Below are 26,439 nucleotides of genomic sequence, written 5' to 3' on the forward strand. Positions count from 1 at the left end.
GGCGTCACCCGGGGTCCCTGGACACGCAGAGGATCTGCTCTCCTGCTCCGGGTTTGAGGGCGCTGCACACCCTGCCGTCTAGCCAGCAGTCTGGCCGAGAAGTGTGACTTGCTTTTTACTCTAGAAAATATATCTGGAAAATCACACTTTATGAGTTCAGGAACATCTATATTCTTTCTTATAGCTGTCCTTTCTAATGTTATCACCCTTTCTAATGTTATATATTTTCCATTTATGTTAGATTTATTGTCTGGCTTCCTTCTCAAATTAGAATCTAAGCTCTATGGGGTTAAAAATCACTGATTTTCAGCAATAGATTCTTAATTCCAGGAACAGTGCTTGGCACCCATCAGTGGTGCTTAATAAATATTTGTTCATCACATGAATCTAGTCATGGTTAGTTTGTGGCTCAACAATGTTAGAGCACTGAGCTGCATCTGTGGTTCTCCTAGCCTTGTCTTCCTGACTGAGAGAAGTCTACAGCTTCAAGCATCACATTCTTAAATGACAAAGTCATGCACTGTAAGGAAAAGGCGAGAACAGGAAGCTTTCTCCTCTCTCCAAGATAAATCTTATATCTAAGAGAAAATCTCCTCCAGGAAGCCTCAGTAGACGTCTCCTGCAATGTCATTGACCAGAATTGGGCCATTTGCTTACTTCTAGGTCAATCACTGGTAAAGAAAAAAATGGTCACCAGAAATGACTCAGACCTACCAGGAGGCTGTGGCTGAGGATGTTTCCACACTTAAAACTGCAGTTTTATCATTGTAAAAGGCATGGGGAAGCTTCTCAGGGAGATGCAGTGTCTCAGTGAGGCTTCTCAGTGAGGCAGCCAGTAGTGATTTCCACACAGCTCCGGGTGTTATTTGGAAAACACAAGGAGAAAGAAGCAAGAAAAGGGAGAGGGGATGAGCCTGCTAAGGCCCAAGGGAGAGAAAATAAAGGCCTGACCCAAGGAAGCCTATTAGAGGCATGTTGCCAATGAAACCAGCTGGGTCCTTCCAAAGCCTTGCACATCCTAGTCTGTGCCAGCTCCATGGATAATATATTTCAAGTGTGTACTCTCCAGTGTCCAAGGAAGACTGGTTATGTGCCTTGGATAATTTATTCATCTCTCTTAGCCTCACATAGGTCACTCTGGCTCTAGAGAAGGGGTTTGAGCCTATCCATAATATTGCTCAGAGAATTGTTCCTATTTCAGTTCTCACCAATGGTTTTGGCCAATAGCATGCTTTCTTTTTTTCTTTCAAAGTTTTAAATTCACTAGTACATGTTCACAATATATAAACATTTCATTCATTGTGGGGTATCAGTACATGTATACAACACATCACAAGTCTTACTTCACCCCCTGCCCCTCCTCTCCCTTCCCCTCTCCCTTACCCTCCCTTGGTCCTCTTTCCATTTGCAAAAGATCTATCTCCCTATTTCATATTTTCCATCTTTTATTTTGCTCTTTATTTATATTTTAAGTTTCTCATTTAGGAGAAACCACATGATATTTAAGCTTGTGTGTTTGATTTATTTCACTTAACATTATGGTCTCAAGGTGCATCCATTCTGCTATAAATGATTCAAGTTTATCCTTCTTTATGGCAGAGTAGTACTCCATCATGTGTAAATAACACATTTTTATTATCCATTTATCCGTTGATGGACATATAAGCCACTCCCAATAAATAGATTTCGCTACTACTAATTGTGCTACTATAAATATGGGTGCGCATGTATCACTGGAATATGATATCTTTAACTCTTTTGGAAAGACTCTTAGAAGGGGAATAGCTGGGTCAAATGGAATCTCCATGCTGATTTCTATAATGGTTGTATTAGTTCGCATTCCCACCAATAATGTAGAAAGATTCCTTTTTCCTCACAGTCTCGTCAGCATTTGTTATTTGATTTCTTGATGATGGGCACTCTTTTAGGAGTAAGGTGGAATCTCAGTGTTGTTTTAATTGGTATTTCTCTAATGGCCAGAGATGTTGAGCATTTCTTCGTGTATTATTAGCCATTAGTCCTGGCTAATCTGGTCATTAACTCTAGGAGTGTTTTGATGAAATTTTTTGGGTCATCTATGTAGAGGATCATGTGATCTGCAAAGAATAACAATTTGACTTCTTCCTTTCCTTTACATGTCCTTTTAATTTCTTTCTCTTGCATGATTCCTCCATCTAATGTTTTGAGTATTATACTGAACAGGAGTGATAGTGGACATCCTTGTCTTGTTCCTGATTTTAGAGGAAAAGTTTTCTGTTTTCTCCTATTGGATATGATGTTGACAATAGGTTTCTCATAAATAGCTTTATCAGATTGAAATAAGGTCCTTCTATACCTATTTTCTTCAGGGTTTTTATCATGAATGGATGTTAGATTTTGTCAGAGGCTTTTTCTGCAGCTATAGAGTTGATCACGTGATAGCATGCTTTTCTTTAATTGGCAATTACATTCTCCTTTTAATGTTACAAGAATCCCAGATCTTTAATAGACTGCATTGTAATTGCAGTTTTCATCTTAAACCACTTTGTTAGTAGAGAGGAGGAGCCATTATTTCAAGAAAACATATGATAATTCATTGAAAAACATGAAACATTTGTTTACCACACAGGTGATAGCTAACAAAGGCATCTCGTGCGGCCATACATCAGGGAGCATGGCATGGTTAATTTTCAGTGTGTGGTGGAATACATTCCCAGCTCTTAATGCCCTTCCTCACTGATAACTTGCTTCCTCTCCACACAGCGTTGCTGGTCCTGTTAGTAGTGGGATGAAGTGGCAGCAATCAGGGCTTCAGAGTTAGCAGAACCTTAATTGAAATCCCAGCTCTATCATTTATTGCTGTGTGATGCTGGGCTGTTAAATGGGGGTAAGAAATTCTGTGCCCCAAACCTATTGTTTGCTTTTGATGAGATGATGAACAATGAAAGCCAAGCTGCAGGCACCCAGTAAGTATGAGCTCCCTTCTCCTTCTGGGGCTTCCATGAATTTACTTCTGTGCCCTGAGAAAGCCCTGTTTATCTATGAATCTTTCCAGCTGCATCCTGAGTTCTTCCTTATGTGCTATTAACCAATTAAGAATTAGTAAATCAGAAGAATAAGAGCCAAGATGAACTATGCTTTTTCCAAACTCCCACTCAGTATATTTTTCAGGGCTCAGCGATCACTGAGCCACCTGCTTCTCTCTTTCTAAAGAAAAACTGACAGCTGGACACAGTGGCACACACCTGTAAACCTGGAACTCTGGGAGGTAAGGCAAAAGGATAGCAAGTTCAAGGCCAGCCTGAGCAACTTAGTGAGATTCTGCCTTAAAACAAATAAATAGCTGGGGATGTAGCTCACTACAAATGTCCTGGGCTCAATCCCCAGTAAAACACACACACTTACACACACACACACACACACACACACGCACATAAGACAAATGTTTTTAAAGACCTGCCCAGTGGCCAGTTTTTGGATTGTATTTTGTGGGTGATACAAAAAGTAAAGGATATGGTCCCTGCTTTCCAAGAATTTAAAATATCCATACAGACCCAAAATAAACACAATACAAAGCAGATAGAACTGAGTTTAAATTCTAGCTCTGTCACACACTATATGTGTGGCCTTAAATATTCACTTAACTTCTCTGTACTTCTATTTCCAAGTCTGAAAAACAGAGCCACCAGTATGTATGTTAAATCATCATGAGGTTTTAAATTGCTACTATATGTAAAAGACCTGGCACAGAGTGGGCACTTGGAAAATCCAAGTTCCTTCATCGTCAAGCCACATGATAGTTAAATAATATAAGAGAAGATCTATTATAAGACAACCTATAATTTGTGCCAAGTGAAATGCCACAAAATTGGTTCTTATTGTTTAGTAGCTGACAGAGCCATTCGGACTAAAGTAGGTGGAATAGATTCCAGATGAAATAGGAAAATGACTGGCATCCTCCAGGGATGGCTGATTTTCTCAGATGCATCATGGATGGACCCTTGGCCCCAAGCCCTTCTCCTACATCTCTGACAAGGAATAAAGACTCAGGTACTCAGGAAAGAATGGCTCAATGAAGACTAAAAGAAATAATTGTGTTATTCTCCCAATCCCAAGACCATTGATGCTCTTTTCTTTCAAACTGCATTCTCATCATCCATCTGCCTCCGTGACCTTCCAGCCCATTATGAATGAATCATTCCTTCCTTTACAGTGTGAGTAACCAGAGTTCCTTGGGAAATAAGAAACCAAGTGGTGAACAGATATATACCTGTGATAAGGAAAGGCTAATGGACAGATATGTGTCCACTCCAATACTCCTAACAAAGTATTGCTTTAACACAATATATAGGAAATTTTACTTATAGAAGAAGCTGTTAATGGTAATTATCAGCTGTGGTAAGCTATGTTTTTATTTCTAATTATTTCTTGCCTCTTCTGTAAAAGAAACCTACAGTATATCCCTTTTCTTCCAGGACTCTGTATGGGAGCACACAGCATCCCATGGATTTCCATGACTGGGTAACTCGATCTGGTTAACAGCACATGGGAAGAAGTGACAAACGCATCAGAGCAGGAACATTAAGTGCACTTTGATGGTTTATTTGGCCTCATGCTCATCTTTTATCATGAGAACAGCATATCTCAGCTGAAGCTACTATCCACTCGGGTCCTGGCACTGAGAAAGCCTTGTGCTCAGGGTGAGTGAAGCAGAGCTGAGCCATGGCAGAGTTAAGCAGATCAATAGACTGACAGATTTGTTACTGTGAGCTTCTGAGATGTGGAGGTTTGTTGTTGCCACAGCAAAAGCTGACTGATACATCAATATTAACTGAACATCTTTCCTGTGCTGGGACTGTCATAAGCATTTTGGATATGTTTTCTCATTTAATCTTCACATTAATCACATAAGGAATGTTTCAGCCAAGGCTCTTCATCGTAAACTTCACCAAATTACTATGACTGTGTGCACAATGGAGGCTTCTGCTTCCAATCAAATTAGAATAACAGAACTTCGATGTGCCCTCCTATCTGAAAGAACTGAAAGGCCAAAAGAATATATAAAACAATGGTTCTCCAGATATTAGACAATGGGCAATATAGGACAATAATCTCTGAGAGACGGGAGGGAGATGACCATTATGAATGTACAACTGACACACCAAGACAGAGTTGAACAGTCTCTTGGATTTGGGAATATGGAGCTGAGAACAGGGAGGCCAATGTGACTAAATTTGCAGGACAGAATACTTTGAAAGGAAAAAGCAATGCATGGAGATTTATAAAAGATCCTTCTTGAAGACTCAGCCGAGTACAGATTGACCATACCCATGGCCTAGAAGATAACCCAAAAGATTACAGGGAAGCTCACATAAGACTAGGAATTGTGTAGTTCTCACCAGCCAGAGTGGATATTGGGTGGAATATGCAAAGGATCTTACTTTATTGTGGGAAGAAATTACCAGATATGCAAAGAAGTAGGCATTTGCATCCCAAAATGAGGAGAATAATCCATCAATTGAAACTGCTCCAGTACTGACAGAGAAGATAGAATTAGTGGGCAACAATATTATTTTAACAGTATTATGATGTATTCCATATGTTGAAGAAACTAAAGGAAAAATTAAATATGGTAAGTACAGACATAGTAGACGTAATAAAGACCCAAGGTGAATTGTTAGATACAGCTACAATATATGAGATGAAAGATATCCTGGATGGGATTAACAACATACTAAACATTACAAAGGAAGGAGAAATAAACTTGAAGACATAAAATAGGAATTGTTGAAAATGAAGTACACAGAGAAAAAAATGAAAAATGTATGGAAAAACAGCTGCGAACTTCAGCAGCTACTGACGTGCTACTGGTGTTCTTTTAAGGAATTGGAGGGCCGCAATGTTTGAACCTATAATGTTCGAACCTATAATGTTCACTTGTCCGGTGAGGCATACATCTTCCAACAGAGAAGAAAACTGTGTCCTCACTGGCAGGAAACAGAAGGGCAAGAGGATTGAATACTTCCTGAAGACTTTTATAAGGGCCTTAATCCCATCCATGAAAGCAGGAGAACTTATGACTGAATCACCTCTTAAGGCCCCACTTCCTACTACTGCTACATTAATAGCACTTAAATTTTGTTTTGTTTGTATCACTAGAAATCGAACCCATAGTCTTATCCATGCTAGGCAAGCAATTTACCATGAACTACATCCCCAGCCCTTTTAACTTTTTATTTTGAAACAGGATTTCACTAAGTTACTCAGGCTGGCCTCAAACTTGTATTCTTAACTCAGACTTCTGAGTAGCTGGGTTTACAGCTGTATACCACAGGCTTGGCTTAGCAACACTTGAATCTTGGAGGGGAAAACAAAATCAAAAGAAAAAAAATCAACCTAGAATTTTTCACCAAAGAAAAATGCAGTTCCAAAATAAAGGCAGAATAAGACTCTATTTTAGACAACCAAAAACTGAAGGAATACATCTGATCTAAACTTTAAAAACCCCTCAAAGGAACTCCTTCAGGCAGAAGGGAAATTATTCCAGATGGAAATGTCTATCTGTGTCTATACAAAAGAATGAAAGTATTTGAAATGATAACTATGGGAGTAAGTATAAAGAGTTTAAAATTATTTAAATCTCTTTAAAATACAACTGCCTGTTTAAAGCAAAAGTTACAGTGTATTAAGGGGTTTAACATATATATAGGACTAAAATGTATGACAACTATACACAAAAGTGAAAAGAAATGGAAAGAGACTGTTTAAAAGTTCTTATACTATATATGAAATGGTAATATTACTGTGACAAACTGTCTACTATAAACTGAATCAACTCAAATTACCACAAGGACTTACAGGCAAAAAAAACCCCCAAAAACCAGCAAATAAAATAGACATTTAAAAATCATAAAGAAGGCAGGGAAAGTGGGAAAAATGACAAAGAACAATGGACAAATACAAAACAAATAGCAAGAAAGTACAATAATCCCAATAGTCAATAATCACATTAAATATAATAGTCTAAATATCCCAACCAAATATCAGAAATTACTCAATCAAATGAGAAAAGCAAGTCACAATGATAAGCTGTCTACATAAACCTATTTTAAATATAAGCATACGTATAGGTTAAAAGTAAAAGGACAAGAAGAGATATGCCATGCTACTCTAATTTAAAGAAGAACCTAGAATAATTATATTCATATCAAAAGGCAGAGTTCACTGCACAAGCTCAAGGACCTGAGTTCAATCCCCAGTACAAAAAAAAAAAGGTAGAGTTCAGAGCGGTATTAGCAGGCACAAAGAGGATCATTTCATCAAGTGATGCAGCAAGTCATGACAAAGCTTCAAAATACCTGTGACAAAAACTGAAGGAATAACAAGAAAAGCAGAAAAATCCATAAGTATAGTTATAGATTTCAATATCCTTTTCTCAATAATGGACAGAACAGGTCAACAGAAAATCAACAAGAATATGGAAGACTTGAAAAACACAACTTCATTGCCATTTCCAGAACAGATAGCAGAATATACATTCTTGTCAAGTGTGCCTGAAACATTCACAAAGATTCTTGAGCCAAAAAGTAAATTTCAATAAATTCAAAATTATTCCAGTCATACAAAGAATGCTCTCTGACTACAACAGAATTAAACCAGAAATCTCTGGAAAATCTCCAAATTCTTGGAAACAAAACAACACAATTCTAAATAACCTATGATTCAAAGAAGAAAAAGTTTTTAAAATTACAAATATTTTGAACTGAAAGAAAATGAAAACACAACATAGGAAAATTTGTATGATGCAGCTAAAACAGTGCTTAAGAGAAAACTTATAGTACTACAAGCCTGTAGTGAACAAGGAAAAATGGTCTCAAATCAATGATGTCTGTTTTCGTCTTAAGAAAAAAGGAAAAGAAGAGCAGATAGATCCCAAAGTAAGCAGAATGAAGGGAAGGCTAAAGAGCAAAATTATTGAGAAATGAAACCAGGAAAATAACAGAAAATAAATGATAGCAAGAACTGATTATTTGAAGTCAATAAAATTGGTACACTGACTAGAATAGAGAGAGGTTATGAATATCAAAAATGAAAGAAGTGACATTACTACAGATTCCACATGTGTTAAAAGGATAATGACGAAATAAAGAAGACTTGATACTCATATGTTTCACAATTAGATGAAGTAGACTGTTTTTGAAAGGCATACACTACCACAGTTCATTGAAAAACAAATAGATAACCAAATAGCTCTGTATCTATTAAAAATAATTCCTTTCCATTTAAAAATCTCTCCATAAAGAAAGCTTTAAGGCCACTAGTAAATGCTATTAAACATTTAAGGAGGAAATAACAGCAATTCTACACAAACTATTCTGGAAAATAGAAGAAAAAGTGACACTTCTCAATTCAGTCTTTAAGGTATTCGTTTGATGCTATAGCCAAAAATATTACATAATGAACATAATAAAAACTGAGTCCAACAATACAGTAAAAGATAAATATATCATAATTAAGTGGGATTTATCCTAGGAAAATATAGCTACTTCCCTATTCAAATTCACTGTATGAACAGACTCAAAAAGAAAGGAATTGGGAAAGTCAGAGAATGACTGGGAAGGCTGGAAAACCAGATCCAGAAAAAACAACACACAAGAACAACAAATTCAAGGCAGCAGAACCAAGGCTAAAATCAATGTCAGATCTAACCACTGAGGACACACTATCACTGCTACCACAGGTCCCTTGATGTGGAGGTAAGCACCACTGCTAATGCTGCCCAAGATCTGGATGTCACTGCTGCCAACTCTGTCCCCATTAGTTGACTTCTCTATCCTTGCTGTTATGGTATGTATCTAGATGTTCCCCCAAAGCCTCATGTAGTCATAGACTAGGCTTTTTGGAGGTGGCTGGATGTAGAGTTTGTGCTGCTGAGATCAAGGATGTGATGCTGGGATTGATTCTTAGTGGGATTCTAGGATTAAGAGTCCGAGTGCTATCTCTCCTGAGGGCGGGTACCTTGGGAAGATATAAGAGACAGAAAGAGCTGTGGTCTTTCTTGATACTGGTTAATTGCTGGCTTTTGTTGTCCTCTGCCTGCCGTAAGCTGTTTCTCCTCTGTGATGCTCCTCTGCCATGCCACCCTGCCTTGGAGCCAGCCAACTATGAACTGAAACCTCTACAAACTGTGCGCCAAATAAACTTTTCCTGCTTTAACTTTGGGTGTCGGGTATTTTGTCTCAGCAACGAGAAACATAACTAAGACACTTGGTTTTTAGAATGATTAGTTCCAGCATTAGAATCCCAGGAGGGAAGTTCTGGTTGGCTAACCTGTCAGGAAAGCTGAATAGGGTGGTAATGAGGCAGGTGATTAGGGCATGGCAAAATGGCTGGGCAAGTGGGCATGGCCTGTCAATCATAGAGATCAGGACACATGCCCAGAACAGCTCCCAAGCCCTGTACCTGAGACCAATCAGACAATGCTATCTTCAATTCTTCTGGAGTGAAATCAAGCAGGTTTTTGATAGGATGGGATTTTTGATGTCAATATGGGAATACAAAAGAAGGTTGCCATTCACCTCATGGACATTATAAGCTCTTTCAATGACCTGCTGTGCACTCTGCAGAGGTACCTCTTTTCCTACTTTTATTTTATTTATTTATTTATTTGGTACCAGGGATCAAATTTGGGACCTTGCGCTTTTGAGGCAGGCGGTGGAACCACTGAGCTAAATCCCCGGCCCTCTTTTCCTGCTTTTAAACAGCCCCCACTCACTCTGCAGAACATACTTCTTTTCCTACCTTCAATACTTCTAATAAATGTAAAATAACACTATCTCTTGTGCCTGTTTTGACCAAACTTTGTTCAGGACAATAAGAACCTAGAAAGAATCTCTAAAAGGAGCCCACAGCACCCAGAAACCTGGTTATAGTAACAGTAACAGCAAAGGTTCTTAGTTGCCCAAAATAGAATTCATTCTAGCTACTTGATTCAGTTGTGAACTTACAAGAAAGATGAAGTAGTTTGCAGAATCATTAGAATTGTTGAAAATTAGAATATATCTGCAATTACATGCAGGATTGGCTGGGTGAGGAAGCACCTGCCACAACTGAGGTCAGAAAGCTGCCACTTTTGCTACTGACCCCAGAAAAGAGCTGGGTCCACTTCCCCACGCCTGCTAGAGTGCCCTAGGCCTGGAGAGTTTCCTCTAGAAGCACTCCTGAATCAGACTGCTGAGTGTGTGGCAGAATCCAAATTACATCTGCATCCAGCTAGGAAATGAAGGAGATTCGTTTGTTTGATTTTACCAAAAAAAATATGTGAAAAGGATTTTCAAGAGATTTTTGGGAATCATGAATGAGTGCTGGGCTTCTTGTGCATTAGCAGAAATTGATTGCTTCCTATGAATTCATGCAGTGGGGGAATTTCTGAGTTTAGAAAGATAGCTCAGCTGCTCCTCTTCCAAAAATGACTAATGCCACAGAAGAAGACAGTTTTAATAGTTCCTTTTATGAATGGAATCTAAACTGCCCAGACCTTTGGTAACTTGTGCAAGATCACGAGTTGAAGATGAAACGTTTGTCAAGACATTATATATTACCTCCTTTAGTCCTCACAACTACATGTATAGATATCATCACTCCTATTTTATATAAGGGAAATATGAAGATGACAGAAATTAAAAAGTTGAAAATCCTGTGATGCGTGCAGCCCCAACATGATCTGCCACACTCATCCCACCACCACATCCCAATATGCCAAGATGTTTATAACACAATTCTCTAGGTCTGCGTGTGTGTGTGTGTGTGTGTGTGTGTGTGTGTGTGTTCTTAATATCTTGTCCCAGCAAGTTCAATGTTCACTGATGAATTCTGGTAGTACCACTGTCCCTGAACCTCACCTACCTTTTTACTGCAAAGTAACTTAGATATTTTCCAGAGTCTTCTTGAAGTGCTAAGACCGCTGGGCTTTACTAATACTAATTATCTAAGAAGAAAAGGGTGATGGGATGAAGAATGAAAAGGCTTGAGCCCTGCAGCCTTGTCAATATGCAAATCATCTATTTATATGCAAGTGATTCTGAGGAAATGAAGTTGGGGCACCCTTGGTTGATCAGTTTGTGTCTCCTATGAATGATGCAAATTACTTTGAATGTGTACAACCACCCTTGTTCTATGGATGGGTTGAAACAATTTTTAGCATTTAATTCTGATGGGGTAACCATCCTAAGAGTGATAGAGAGGACACCAAGACTCAAAAATCCCACTCCTAACAACAGACCCAAGAAAGCATAAGCTTGGATGTGTCAGGGGACCTGTTCAAGGATGCTCAGAGTAGCATTGTTCATAGTAACCGTAAATAGAATTGATCCAATCGGCTATGCAAGAAGCACAGGAAAATAAATTGTGTATGTTCCTCCAAATGAACTATTATAGAGCCATGAAAGTAAATTAACATGGATGAGTCTTGTCAAGTCCAAATACTGTAACAAGTCCTAAAAACAGTTCAGTGCCTTTTAATAAATTCAAACAAGTAAAACTAATATATATATATATATATATATATATATATATATATATATATATGAATGATTGAAGAAATAACCTGAGAATATAAGGAGCCATAAAAGTCACCATAGGCTGGGCATGGCAGCACATGCCAGTAATCCCAGCACTCAGGAGTCTAAGGAAGGAAGATACCCAAGAGTCTGAGGCCAATCTGGGCTACACAGCCTGAACTATAGAGAACCTGTTCCAAAAAAATCAGGATTGACAGAGTCCAGACAGGGACATTGCCAGTTTGAATGAGCCCACCTGCCATCTTAGAGAAGCATAGGTTTCATTTTACTTAGGTCACAAGCAGTCTCCAGAGAACACATCAGCAAGCCACAACACCGCTGTTTCTCCAACCCATCCCCTCAAAAGCCCACCAAAAAACACTACTTAAAAAGAGTCTTAGCCTGTAAGAGACACCTTTTCTGTTCTGCTCACACAGAGAGGAGACTTTATCTCACACAGAGAGATACCTTTATTGATATTTACTGTGTAATAGGTGCTATGCTGAGCCTATCTTTGGGATGAATCAGACACAGTCCTATCCTATAGAGTCACTGTCTTTATTGAATTGTACTCAATAAATATTACAGATGATGTGTCAATTTTTTTTTAAGGAAAAAGACTATCTGATGGAGGAGTCTGACAATTCCCAAAGGGTTTGCCAGGTGCTATGGTAGAGGTAAGGCAATAAAGTGCTATAGTCTCAAAGAAGGGTCCCTTAGCCCAGCTTGGGATCCTTGAAAAAATGTAGAGCTTTGTGCTTTGAGAAATTAGCAAGAAGAAATTGCAGGTGGTTTACAGAAGACATAATGGTGAAAAAGACAGTTTTCTCTTGAAATGCTCCTATCTTGGAGTGGGAACAAGAAAAGAGGCCACACAACAACAGTGAGTTTGGGGACACAAGAGAGGAAGGCCTGAAGATGCATGCTGGAGGGGATCATGTCAAATCTGGGGTGTCAGGTAGGCTTCCTGGAGATGCATACAGAGGATAAGGAGCTTAACGGTAGATTAGAGCCACCTGAGGGATGTCTGAGCCTAGCAGAAATTTCAGGGGTGTCAATGCTTGTGCAAGAAAGAAGCAGCTTGGTGCCTTGGAAGATCTCTGAGATCCTGGTGTGGCCTGTCTCAAAGACCAGACGAGTGAGCAGAAGCCAAATTCCACTAATAAGTGTGAAAATCATGCTGTGAGCCATGGGGTACCTCTAGAGGGAATGGCGGGGGTGATTATTCCCTGACAATAGAGATGGTGGTACCTGAGATATAGAGAGGAAAAGGATCCATACTCTGAAGAAATTCCTGTTTTCTCACTTTACAAAAGGGAAAACTAAGATCTAAAGAGCCTGAATAGAGGTTTAAGCCCAGGACCATCTGATTATGCCCATACAATATTGTGCATTTTTTAGAATAAGACTGTGACTAGTTCTTCAAGTATTCATCTTATACTTACTCTTAAACAGTTAAGAACATCATGCATTAGTTACCTATAACTGCAACAAATTACTCCAAAATTTAGGAGCTTAAAACAACAAACATTATCACACAGTTTTCATGGAACAGCTTGGTTGGTACCACTGACTGAAGGTGCCTCACAATGTTGCAGCCAAGATGTCAGACAGGGCTCAGCTAGGGAGCTGCTTCCAAGTTCACTCACACAGCTGGTGGCAGGCCTCAATTCTTTACCATGGGGACCTCTTTCTACAGGGCTGCCCCAGAGCATAGCAGTTGGCCTCCTCTAGGAAAGCAATCTCAAAAGAGAAGAGAGACAATGGATGCACAGAACTGAAGCCACAGCCTTTTTATTACCTAATCTTGGAAAGTATGTCCTGCTCTTCTAGTGTATCCGACTTGTGAGAAACAAATCAGTAAGTCTACCCTACAAGTAAGGAGAAGAGGAACAAAGGTGGGAACATTAGGAGGCAAAGATACTGGAGGCCATCATAGAAACTGCTGACTTCATTCTGAAGAGTTTTTATAGTCAGGCTCTCTTGGCTTTCCCCAAAATAGCAAGTTGCTTCCTCTGCTATTAAGAGATTGAAGGATTCGAAGAACTTCAGGGACATGTAAGGATCCTGTTGTGACTATTCATTTATGACCAAAGCACAGTATCATTTGGAAAGGCCATTGTCCTGTACCTATCAGCAACCCCCCAGGGAGAGAATTAGTTTCTCAAATTGTAACCACTGACCTTGTTATGGGAATTAAAGTACAGGCTGCCCATTGCTCAAAGGCCAATTTTTAGGAGGGGAGGGTTAGTAGGAAGGAATTAGGTTTATAAAGGGCTGATAATCTTGAGAAGATGGGAGGGCTACCAACCTTAAGTCTCCATCTTCTGGTTCAGAGGTACAAACAGCTTTTATAAAGATGGAAAAGAGGAGCAGGACAAGAAGGCTACATGTTGAGCAGGGTGTGGTCACCCACGATGTGTATCTCCTTTCATTTTCTCTCATAGGAACACTAAAATGGTCCTCAATTTCCTGGGCTAGTTCTTGTAGTTCTTTGGATGGACATGTTATTTTCCAGAAGTTAAACCTCACAACAATTCACATGTTTTGTGTTAATTAATGCATAGAACTAAAGACTAAGGAGAGGCATTACAAAAGTCACCAGATGCCCTGGGTTCTGTAAATGTAAGGAAAAATTTAGCAGTTAACATCTTAGCCATTTAGATGGAACTTCGCTTTAAATTTTAGAATACTGGCCAAAGGTGGGGAGGGGATATAAAGGTATTAGCTGATGCAATGTTTCCCAGTAGGGAGAGAAAATAATGAGCACTTCCCACATCAGCCAGATTGGATTGGAGGTCCAGGCAGAAAAACTAACAGCTTGAAAGACTTTTGGGGGGGGTACCAGGGATCAAACTCAGGACCATGCACTTTTGAGGCAGGCAGCGGCACCACTAAACTAAATCCCTGGCCCTTGAAAGACTTGTTTAAACTTCCCTTTGCTCTGATCTTCCCTCAAGTTTTCATTTTTCCCTGCCCAACCATGTCCATACCCAATACCAGCTGGGAGGATAGGTGCTCAGGAGCTTCCTAGTAGGAATAGGAAGAAGATCTCAGGGAAGATAGAAAGTGTGAGTATAGGTCAGCATTGCTACATAGGTCAGTTCAAATCACATTTCCTCAACAGCTATTCAGGGCAAGCATGGGGCATCCAGAGATGAACAGGATACAGATGCTTGCCCAACAGGGTTTCACAGTTTTTAGGAGGAAGACTAACATGTAAACCGATGATGATGAGAGAGTAGAATAAGTACAACTAATACTTTGTCAACACACCATTTTTTGTCTCCCTGCCTGGCTGTTCATGAAAGCATTGTTTTTTTGTTTGGAGTTCTGCAGTAGCTCCCAAACTGATTTATTCTATCCATCCATCTACCCTGCTCCTGAGAGATTTTTCTGAAAAGCAAATCTGACAAGGTCAATAGGCGCTCCAACTAGTAAAGTCTAAATCTTTTGGATAGACCCTAGGACCCCAAGCAATCCTTCAGCTACATCTTAACTTCCTTCTGCTCACACTCCAGTCATACCACAGGCTGTGCGCTGTGGTAGGTAGGTACCTACCAGACTATGCTGTCTCCCAGTGTCTAGGAGCTAATTCAGGCAGCCACTTTACTAGGAAACATTCCCAGATTGCCCTTCCCAGTCTGGGAGAGGAACCCCAGAATCCCCTTCAAAATATTTCCCTCTCCACTTGGATTGTCTGTATTTATTTTCTTTGTCCCCATAAAGTAGACTTTCTCTAACCTCTTTGCCGGTGCCTGGTGCCTGGCGCCTGGAGCAAGAGTGTACCGTGGAGTGGACTGTGGAGTGGGCCCAGTGTCAACTCTGGGATCACAAGCAGAGCGCCCAAGTCAGGAGGTTTCAGTTTCCCCAAGGAAGCAAGAACATCAGAAGCACCCTGGGTCTCTCATGCTGGCCACGCCCTCTCCCTTATCTCTGCGCTGGGGCAAACGAGGAAGCGGGGGACCTTCAGCGCCGGGAGGCCCAGGAGACTAGGGTGGGCGGGAACGGCGCAGCGAAGCAGGTGTGGTATGAAATTGGATTTTAAAAGATGAGTTTGAGCCTGGTCTCAGAAATAAAGTGTGAACATGTGTGTCTAAGGCGAGAACATATTAAACCATTCGCTTTTCCCGGCTGCTGTTTCCCACGTGCCTTGAATAGAGGAACCAGAGCTACCCAGTGACTGTGCCTGTCTCCTCCTCCTCCTCCTCAGGGGCACCCCCTCTGGCTTTCCAGGCGTGCTTGAATGAATGGGGAGGGATGGGAGCTGATGAATGAGTGCGTGAGGGAGCCCGCGGGTGAGTGAATGGCGACCGTGCAGCTTCGGCTCAGAGGCTCGGGCGCGGGTTCCACTTCCCTCTCCCGCCAGCTGGTGGCCTAGAGAAGGTGGCGGCGCCGGCCACGGCCCTAGCTGGGACGGCCGGGGCGCTAGATGGTGGGGGAAGGGGCGTTCCCGGCGGCCGCGCCTTCCGCAGCTATTGGATTAGTGGCCTTCAGGGATGAGCTCAGCCGGATCGGCTTTCAGCTGCAGCCTCCGGGCCGGCCGGGAAGGCGGGGAGCGGGCGGCGGCGGAGGAGGGGGAGGCGGCGGCGGCTGCAGCATCCAGAGCTGGCCGTGGCGGCCGGCGCGCCCCGCGCACAAAGGCGCCCAGACCCCGAAGAAGGCGATGAGAGTACTGCAGCCCTGACCGGGGCCCCAGATGCAGGCGCCGTCGTGTGCGCCCAGGGCTCTGGGGAAGACTCTGGGCGCGCCAGGGGCCGGCGGCCGAGGTTCGGCCCCTGCGCCCTGAGCGCGAGATTCGCTGCCCTCCGGGTCAGGCGCCAAGCTTCGGAGCGGCTACTGCGCGGGCCTCGGCGCGCCCCTAGGATCCGCGCAGTGAGGCGCTTTCCCCGCTCTGCATCCGACTCCAGGCGTCCTCTCGCAGCGCCCGAGCGCCAACTTCGCCAAGAACGCTCCCAACTCCTGGCCACCCTGCTGGGCAGAGAGGGCGCTGCTGCCCGGCACCAGCCGTGAGGACGCGCCGCTGTCTCTCAGGAGGAAGCCAGCATCTGCGGGGTTGCTCGGGCGCCCCGGAGTGGGCAGCAAAGGCAGCAGACTCCTCTTCTGGGAGCGCGGGACCTGCCGGTGCTGGGGATTCCTCCCGGGCGGCGCTCGCCCTCTCTTTTATGGTGAGTATTCTCCAATGCCTGGTAAGGGACGCACGGGGGCCGGGGGCTGGGATTCGGCAGCGCGGACTTCGTGTAGATAGGCACTCGTCACAGTCAAAGCTCCTGGAGTCCTTCTGGTCGCAATCCCCGGGAATTTTTCTCTGCGGACTATGGCAGTCCAAGCTGGTTGGTTTGCGCAGCCTTGGGGCATTGGGGTCGGCCCCTGGGACCGTGAGTTCGAAGCCCACTGCTAATCCGTATCGTAGAGACAGAAAAATATTGCCTCCAGAGTCAGCCGCCTGGGTTTGTGTCCAGCGTCCATCAGTCACTGGATGGGTGACCTTGGGCAAGGCGCCAAACCTCGGTTTCCTCATCCGCGAGATGGGGATGATAATTGTGCGGGTTTCACACGGGTACCGGGGGGATCCGTGCTATGGCAAGTAAACCTGTGCTTGGCCTACAGGAAGCACCCAATCGTACGCTAGCTAGCAGAATTATTAGCTTCGTGGCCCATGCATGCCATCCAACTTTCCAGAGCTGCAACAGCACCCTCTGTGAAATGCAGACAGTGATTCCTGGGGAGGTCTTTTCTTCCCGGGTTCAAAGCAGAAGTCAAGCGCCTGGCAAGCAGTAGGCACTGGTGAAGCGGCGGCGTCTGTCCCGTTTATATCTGATGCTGGGGCACGAGGCTGACTGCCTGGCTCGAGAGCTGTGCAGAGCCACTTCCCCGCCTTGCTTGAAGACAAACTCGGTAATGCTCAGGAAGGGAGGAGATCGAGAGCTCTGGGAGTCCCGGGCTCGGGGGTCTAGGAACGGGGAAGGAGGTCAGGCCCGCCACTGAGCAAACGTTCCCGCTCTGGTCGCGTTGGATGAGCCCCGGGCTCCAGGCCAGCAGGGCCCGCCGAGCCCGGGACCTCTGACTGGCTGGAGAAGCCAGAGGAGTGGCTGCTCCCGCCGCCCCACGACCTAGCGCGAAGAAGAGGGCACTTGTATAGCTGGCTCGAAGAGATCTGACTTGGGTTCCATCTCTACCTCCATCAGGCCGCTGTGTGACCCTGAGCAAGTTCTCTGACCCCTCCTGGCCCTCCGGTGCCCCCCCCCACCTACTCCTAACGGATCTGGGGGAGTGAAGATAGCAGGGAGTCCTCTCCTCGTAGAAATCTGAGCCTCCATCCTCCCACTCACCTTCTGTCCCCCGCAGTTCGATGAGCCTAAATCTGAAAGCAGAGAAATGGCTCAGGAAAGCTATAAAAAGGAGATTTCAGAATCTGCCCCCACTGGCCCTGTAGGAAGAGGAGGCCACAGCCACTAGACTTACTTACCTCTGTGAATATTTGCCTCTTTGGTGCCACTATACTTCAGTTAAATCCCGAGGCTTCTGTTACTCACTTTGATGGGGGAATTACCTAAATCCCACTCAAAAACCTTTTTTGGGGGGGAGGTGCAGATAAATCTAATTTGGAGAAAACAAAAATGTCGAAAGTATGATATGAACATGCTTTACACAGGGCTCTGTGTGTGTGGTTCTCGGGATTGAACCCAGAGCCTTCCCACTGAGCTATATCATTAGCCCTTTTTTATTTTGAGACAGGTTGTCACTAAGTCACTAAGTTGCCTGGGCTGAGCCCAAATTTGGCATCCTCCTGCCTCAACCTCCCAGAGTGCTGGGATTATAGGAGAGTGACATCACACCCAGCACTGATTCCACTTTTAAAGTTTCTTTACTAAATGGCAATAAAAAGAAATAAAGCTACTTTTGACAAATGGCAAAGTTCAACTTGCCAGCCATTCTATTCAAATATCACTCCAATTTTTGTCTCTCTTACCTTAAAGACTGGTGAATTCAATGTATAAAATAAAATCTGTAAGGAAAAGAAATCACCATAGTAAAGGACACATGCCGTTCCTTTAAGACAATGGGCTCATCTCTTTATCATGTGCTATGTACTTTTTTTTTTTTTGGTACTGGGGATCGAACTCAGGACTGTGCGCTCCAAGGCAGGAAGTGGCACCACTGAGCTAAATCCCCTTCCTGGGCCCATCTTTTTAAATGTGTTAAAGTCTTCAAGTCAAACCACCAAAAGACCAATCAGACAAAGACTAAAGACACACAAAAAATAAGGGCCGGGGATTTAACTCAGCAGTGCTGCCACCTGCCTTGCAAGAGCAAGGTCCTGAGTTTGATCCCCGGTACCAAAAAAAATGAAATAGAAGTCAGGTGTGGTGGCACACACTGCCTGGTATTCCAGCACTCTGGGAGGCTGAGGCAGGATGATTGCAAGTTTGAACTCAGCATGGACAATTTAGTGACTTAGCGAGAACCTGTCTCATAATAAAAAATTTTTTTAATTCAATTAAAGGGCTGGGAACATAGCTCAGTGAGAAGGTCCAGTGTTCAAACCCCAGTACAGAGAGAGAGACAGAGACAGAGAGTCAGAGACAGACAGATAGAGAGAAATAGTACTAAAACCTATGACAAGGTGCCACTAAATAAGAAAAGTGTAAGCTAAGGCTGTAAGCTTCAGTTTTTCACACACCAGATTAGCATCTTTTAAAAATGTAAATCGATCAAATTTCTCCCTAGCTTAGAACCTCTTCAATGCTGCCAGGAGTAAAATCCAGACTCTCAGAGCCCCTAGGCCTGCTTCCTGCCCACTTTACTCCTTCTCACCATTTGCCTCTATCACCACTCCCAATTCCCCTGGCCTTCTTGGTTTTGCTCCAGCATTCCGTGGGCTTAATCACCCGATGGTCACTCTGCCTCCAGTACTTTTCTCCTTGGCTCCTCACAGGACTTGAACATTTCATCACTCAAGTGCTCCTGTCTTTGGAGGACTCCATTCCTATCCCGGAAGCAGCCAAGGACTAGGCTAGTGCAGAGTCCTTGTGCTTTTGGGAAAAGACCCAGTGCAGTTCACCACACTACAGTGACTTAATTTTTTTTAAGCTTCCTAGCCAGTTGTTACGCATCCAAGCTCTTGAAAGGTCCTGTACCTTCTCTGCTGGTACAGGAACAAAAGGTGTCGGGCAGCCCCCCAGCTCGAACAAGCTACTCCATGTGGAAAATCAAGAGGCTGGTGGGGCTGAGGTAGAAGTCATCAGAAGTCTCTCTTGGTAGACTTTTTTTTTTAGGAGTGCATAATGTGTGCACTTTGCTTATGTGAACATGACCATACATATTTGGCACACAAAAAAAGTCAATCATAAAAAATTTAAAATTCAGCAACATATTTTAAATAAAACATGGTCCCAAAGCTAAATGGTTTTTCTACTGCTGCTCAGAAATAAAGACCTCTCTGTTCTAAGGCCACAGGAAATAACTGGCACACACTTTGGGAAAGAGAAAGGCACACTCCAAATCAGTTACCTTGAACTTTGTGGACCTTCAGAAGACTTCGAGGGCAGTGTTATAGCTTATGATTTTTGCTTCACACGTTGCTTTTAGAACGAAATACCCATTTAAAAGGTACACACAGGAGGTGTAGGTTGAATATGCCTTCTGCAGCCTGACAGGCTCTTAGCACAGCGCAGGTAGCAGGCATAGGGTGGTGCACTGCTCTAGGAGACAGGCAGAGGCTGGCTGGGCTCTGGCCCTGCCAGCAAGAAACACAGCACATGATGCAGGAGACATTTGTGGGATTCAACAGCCGGGAGAGGACTCAGTGAGGGGTCGGTTAGGGAGGGGGTCAGCCAGGTAGGGAAGGTAGGAAGGCCCAAGACACTCACACTAGGGTGGGAGGGGCTGTGCAGACCTGGATTCTGCCATGTCTGGTCTGAGGTAGGTGGTAACGAAAGATGAGTGCAGGAGAAATAATCCAAAGCAGGTTCTGGGGACCCCTGGCTGCCAACCTAAGGGTTGAATGAGAAGGTGGGTGGGCAGCTTGGTCACATTTATCCTCTTGGAGAGTGGTTGAGGACAAACACTTAGGAGACCATGGCAGAAATCCAGACAAGTCTGAACTAAGGGAAAGTGGAAGGCATAGAGTGAGGGAGACTGAGGCAGGGGATCCACTCAGAACCCGGGGCCTTCAGAGAGAAACCTGGGATGTAGGAGAGGGAAGAGGCTGAGCTCAGCCCAGGACTCATGATTGTGAGGTTGCACTGGGCCCCTGGGTATCCCAGGGCCCTAGAGGGTAGGTGTGCCCAGCGTGGGAGGCCCCTGATGGAAAGAGGCCAGCCGGCTTTACAAAGTCACTTGAAGGAGCACTCTGTCTGGAGTGGACAGAGGCTTCTAGCAGGTGAGTCTGATGCTGAGGAGGGAAGGCAGGGCTGGAGATCCTACTTGGGAATATGGCAGAAGGCTGGAGGTGCAACTTATAAGAGAGGAGGCCTAGGGGTAGGGGGAGTCTGAAGATATGACACTGGGGTCCACTTAGGAAAACTACCGTGGTGAGCTCCATGCGTGGTCTGTGCAGAGGGAGAGGACAGGTCAATGCCAAAGTCACCCACCTGGTTTGTAATGCCATGAAATGTCATTTATGACTAACTGGAGCTCAGCCTTCAGAGATGAATAGGCTTGACATCCCAGCCCTTAGCCACATTCTATGAGACATGCAAGTCACAGAGTCCTGGGCTGGATGCTCCCTCCCATGTCCATGCCCCCCTCACCTCTCTGAGTCTCCCCTCTCCCTCCTTCTCTTGCTCGTTCCATACCTAATGTCTCATTGCTCTAGGGACAGTGCAAGCTTAACAGAGGGACCTTCAGAAATCCCAGCAGGTCCCTATTATGATCCCCTAGATTAACTCTGAGGCTAGAAGAGCTTTGATTTTCTTTCAGGCATCCTGATTTTCAGACAATCAATGATAACAAATGGGCAAGTTTCACTTTGGGAGATAAATGAGGTTGGATGTGAAGATTATTGTGTTGTCATAATAGATGATTCCCCTAGAGGGTCCCATTAGGCAGCCCCCTCCTTCAGCCCATCTTGTCATGCTTTGCCCCAGCCTGAGCCATCCTGGGGCACATGGAAGCCAGATATCCTGCAGAACAATTCACACGTTCCCAGGACAGCCCTCTGGGCACAGGGGCAGGCGCAGGTGACCAGGCCCACCAGAACTGCACATGGCCTCACTGGCTCAGAGCTGTGTCCCTTTCAAATGACCTTGCAGAGCATGTGGGCCTGGTTACCTCCCAGCAGACTTCATCCCCTCCCCTGGCTCTCTTTGCTGGCTGACAGCTGAGCTTCTGCCTTGGGGGGCCCTGGATCCGTCACAGATGGGAGGATTCCCATGGAAACCCCAGGAGGAGGAGAGGCTCGGGGAAGCCTCATTGATTCAACACCAGGAAGATGGGTGTGAGACAGTTCCACCTGGAACTGGACAGATGGCTCTCTGTGAGCTGGGGAAGAAAGGACTTGCCCAGCCAGTTGTAGTGTGAGCTCCCTGTGTGCATTATGGGGAAAGCAAATGGACATCTGTGAATAAAGCCTTGGGAGTTCTTTAATTCATTTCTTGTTGCTGGGTTCATTCTGAATGAGTGTCTTTTAATAAAACAGCCCCTCTGCTTATTATTTGTACCAAGAAAATCTTAAAACCATTTCAGTGGAACCAGGGCCAGGCAGGTATCACTGGCATCATTGGCATCATTGCACAGAAGAGGAAAGTGAGGAATAAAGGCATTGAGTGAACTGTCTGAGCTCGCAAAGCTCGGTATTCCCGATTCCTTCCAGGCCAAGACCCTTTCTAATGCTGCGTGTTGCTTTTGAGCACTTGACACACTACATTCCCTAGACATTTACCCATCATTTTCTTTCAAGCAGGCCCACATGAATGGAGTTCTGGGGACTCCAGTGAAGGAAACCCAGCCCCAGTCCTGGAGTTGTGCCCAGTCTGGCCCCTTGGGATGAGTGTTGTGGGCTCTGAGAGCCACAGGGGCTCTCAGAGGTGTGATACAGATGTGTGCTGGGGGAGGTGTGTGGGGAGCAGGAGGGAAGGTGACAGCAACAAGTCAAGAACTGCAGGGAGGCTGATGGATGAAGGAAGAGTTTCATGGAGGAAGATGGGCTGAGAACATCGTAGAGCATTCTGGAAGGATTAAGGGTAGGGTTAGGAATGAACTTTCTCCCAAAAGCCATAGTGAACCCGAGGAGAATTTGAAGCAGGGAACATGATGAGATAGATTGGCTTCGCATTTTTACAGGTGTGGGAGTAGACATTTGAAAGTCATGTGCAGCCCACTAAAGGAATTCCCACCAAATCAGTCTTTCTTTTTTGCAGCCTTTGTCATTATCCATGTCTGTCACTGGGTGTGACCCCTTTGGTGTGGGCTCTCCCTGGAGGGAAATGATTGTATCTTAAACTTTTCTGCACCATGGATCCCCAAGAGGAACAGCATTACTGCTGGCTAAAGGAAGGTGTGAAAAGGTGCCTTTGGCCCTGACCCCAGCAAGTCCAAAGCCTGAGGCCACTGAAAGGGCATCACCTTGTCACCACAGCATCTGTAGCACTCATGTCCCCTTACAGACTCCATGCATGTCGAGCCCAGCCACACAGGCCCCTGAGACTGATTTTGGGTCCTGGGTCTCTGAAGACAGCTCATCTTAATTTGCAAACCACTGAGGCTTCTTAAAGAGTGTGGCATTGTTGCTTCCTAACTTTTCATTTCCCTGTTGAGTCATAACACCTGCCGGGGTCTTGGGAAGGGTAATCAGCAATTTGAATTTTCGTTTTCTACCTCAGCCGTGATTGAACTCCTGGAGCAGATCCTTTAGGATAATTTCATTAAGCGTCCCTGTCCAAGCATGCAGTAAGACATTGTTTGGTTTGAGGAAGTGTGGTAGAGGCACCCTTTGGCGAGGTTCAGTGTGCCTGCTGCATACTAGATTCAGAGATGATGTTATTTCAATCAGGAAGTTAGATTCTATTTCATGTCCTGTGTGCCTGGCCCTGTACCATGTGCTGTGCTAGAAACAAGAAAAGAAATGTACCAAGCATTTGCCCCCTGTGGCTGGAAAAAGAGGGCAGAGGACAGAGCCTGGTATGGCCACTGCTGTGTCCCTAGCTCTCAGCTGTCCAGCGCCTGGCATCCAGCAGACATCCATTAAGTGTTGAACAAACAAATGAGGGCTGGAAGCTGGGAAGGTGTGAAGCAGTATCTGACAAAGGGGCAGGGTGGACACACCCAAAGACAGCTGCTCAGAGGAGTGACCATGTCAAGTGCAGAACTAGGCCCAATGTCCCCAAGGCCTCCTCCCCATGCCATCCTCTAAAGGGTCCAGGTTTAGCCCTCCCTGAACCCACAACCCAAAGGTGTGTGTTCTGTCCTGGGTTCAAGCCCTTGAAGGTCTTCCTGTAGACAAGAAGTACTTCTCAGGGGCAAAGAAGTGGGGCCGTAGCTTCCTGTCCTCAAGAAATAAAAAGCAGATCAGCAGGCCCAGCAAGTTGTCCCTCCTGGTGGCTTGGGTGGTCAGAGGTTGGAACAGTCTCTGGAGGTTCATCCAGTGGATCCAGGGAAGCTACTCAAAGGAGGTGGAACTTGCCCTCATGAGCTAATCACCTCCCCAGGGCTCCACTCCAAATACGTTCCCAGTGGGAATTTGGGATACTCATTAGGGACATTCAGTCCATAGTAGGATGTGTCTAAGTAGTGAAAGGGCAGTGTTGGAGGCTGTATGGATTTAAAGGATCCCTTGCCTTGTACTGGGGGCCTCCTGGGTGTCAGATGACACTGACATTGGCCTTGATCCTTTCGAAAGCAAGCAAGGTGAGGAAGTCATCAGCAGCAATTTTCTGACGAGTCTCAGAGAGGTTAAGTCCTTGCCTAGGGCCCAATGGAGAGTCAGAAGGGTCATTATATGGTGCTGCTGGTTTGCCTTAATGGCCTGCCATCAGGACACAAGCATACCACTCTAGGCCCTGTTTGTGTAAATGCTACCTTGTTACAGCCCCGGGGTGAGCACCCTTCAGGAGCTCTGCCTGTTGGGAATAGGAACAGACTGTGAAGCTCTTATCAGGAAGGAGAGCAAGGTGCCGTCCCCAGCCCAGCATGGACACACCCAAGTGCAAGAGGCTGTCCTGGGCTGCTGCTTTCAAAGGTGTTAAAGATGCCTCTCCAACAACAGCAACTCCAAGGTTGCCAAGATGTGCACAAAGATGAAGCAGTGAGAGAGTGACAAATGTGTGTCAGCCAGTGTGGTGGAAAGGTCACTCTTCTAAACAGTGTGGAAAAAGAGGTGAGAGTACAGGCCTGTTCCGAGGTGGCCCTTGGGTCACCCTAGTCCTGGGACCTACTGGTTGTATGACCCTGGGGCAGATTATTCAGCATCTCTGAGAAAGAAAGGGCCTCTTTTGTTTTGTTTTGCTTTTTTTAATAAAAAATTTAGGTTCATTTTTATTGATCAAGCGTTTATAGGAAGACATAGTGCGGACAGACTTGAAGTAATAGGGACATGAGATAAATATTAGAACCAGAATCACTGTTAAGAGAAGAGATAAATTACATCACATGCTCGAAATAGGAAGAAAAGGGGCAAAGGGGAAGGAAGCGGGAGGGCTAGGGGAAAGGATAGAAGGGAATGGAATCAATATGAGAAAATGGAAAAATAGGAACAAAATTTTTGTAAATAGGGAGGAATGGAGGGGTCGAAGGGAGGGCTGGGCAAGGGTGAAAAATAAGAACCAAGAGAGCCTATGTAAAGGTGCAAATCTCCAATGATGAATGTCATTATATTGTATACCTAAAATGTACCAATGATTAGAATGAATAATCGATAATGCAAAATAGGAAGAAAAGGTCCAAAGGGGTAGGGGTAGTGGGAGGGGCAGGGGAAAGGAAAGAAGGGAAAGGAAAAATGATGAGAAATAGAAAAAATGGAAATAAAGTCTTTGTAAATAGGGAAGGGTGGAGGGGGTGAAGGGAGGGCTAGGAATGGGGAAAAAATAAGAACCAAGATGCATTATGTAAAGGTACAATTCCCAATGAGAAATGTAATTGTGTTGTATACCTACAATGTACCAATAAAAGAATTTAACAACAACAACAAAAATTACATCACATGCTAGAGTCAAAGAGTAAAAGTGAAAATAGGAAAACAAAAACCAAGGTCAATGTCTAAGAATAGGGCAGGACTAAGGCTGTGATGGCAAATGGATGCCCAGAGGGTGGGTGCTCAATCTAGACATTGAACACATTAGTCTTGTCCCTAAGAAGTTCAAGTCCTTACTATATACAGTGGACCGAAAGGGCCTCTTTTGAAAGAAAGGGCCTGTGCTGTCCCCCTCACAGTGCCTATGGACATCAGCAGGGTACCTGGCACTGAATAAGTGTGGATACTTGAAGTTAGAGATGGAAAAAGCACAAGGGAGTAGAAGCGCTCTGCCATCTTTTAGCCCTGTGAATTTGATCAGGCTGCTTCCTGGGAGCTTCAGTTTCCAGTCTGTTAGTACAGGAGCATAAGGTGTCTGAATGAATAGCAAAAGTGGCAGATTCCAGCCCGACTCCCTGCCCTCTTCCTGTTTCTCACCCAATCCACCTCATCTTCTCTTTTCCTCTCTCCCCTCAGTAGTAATGGAAACATAGTGCACATACTCTTTTGTACCTCTCTCTCTCTCTCTCTCTTTCTCTCTCTCTCTCTCTCTCCCCCTCATACTGGGAATTGAACCCATGGCCTAGTGTATGCTAAACAAGTGCTCTACCACTAAGCTATGTCCCCAGCCATTTTTTAGTTTTTTTGGAGACAAGGTCTCTCTAAACTGCCCAGGCTGGCCTTGAACTTGTGATCCTCCCACCTTAGCCTCCCTAATATTTGGGATTATAG

General features: G+C 44.4%; 1 protein-coding gene across 1 annotated transcript in view; it reads left to right on the forward strand.

Annotated features, from left to right (window-relative positions):
* The first annotated feature begins 16,097 nt into the window (after positions 1–16,097).
* The window catches only part of Spsb4 (splA/ryanodine receptor domain and SOCS box containing 4), an 81,558-nt gene continuing 71,216 nt past the window's right edge, over positions 16,098–26,439 (forward strand). Inside the window, exon 1 of the mRNA XM_004834347.3 lies at positions 16,098–16,705. The gene's annotated coding sequence lies outside the window, so the exon portion shown is untranslated. The remainder of the gene's footprint in view (positions 16,706–26,439) is intronic.

The sequence above is a fragment of the Heterocephalus glaber genome, unplaced genomic scaffold (assembly GCF_053883595.1).
Source record: "Heterocephalus glaber isolate CG9 unplaced genomic scaffold, H.glaber_assembly_v1.0 deba00001504, whole genome shotgun sequence".
Lineage (NCBI taxonomy): Eukaryota > Metazoa > Chordata > Mammalia > Rodentia > Bathyergidae > Heterocephalus > Heterocephalus glaber.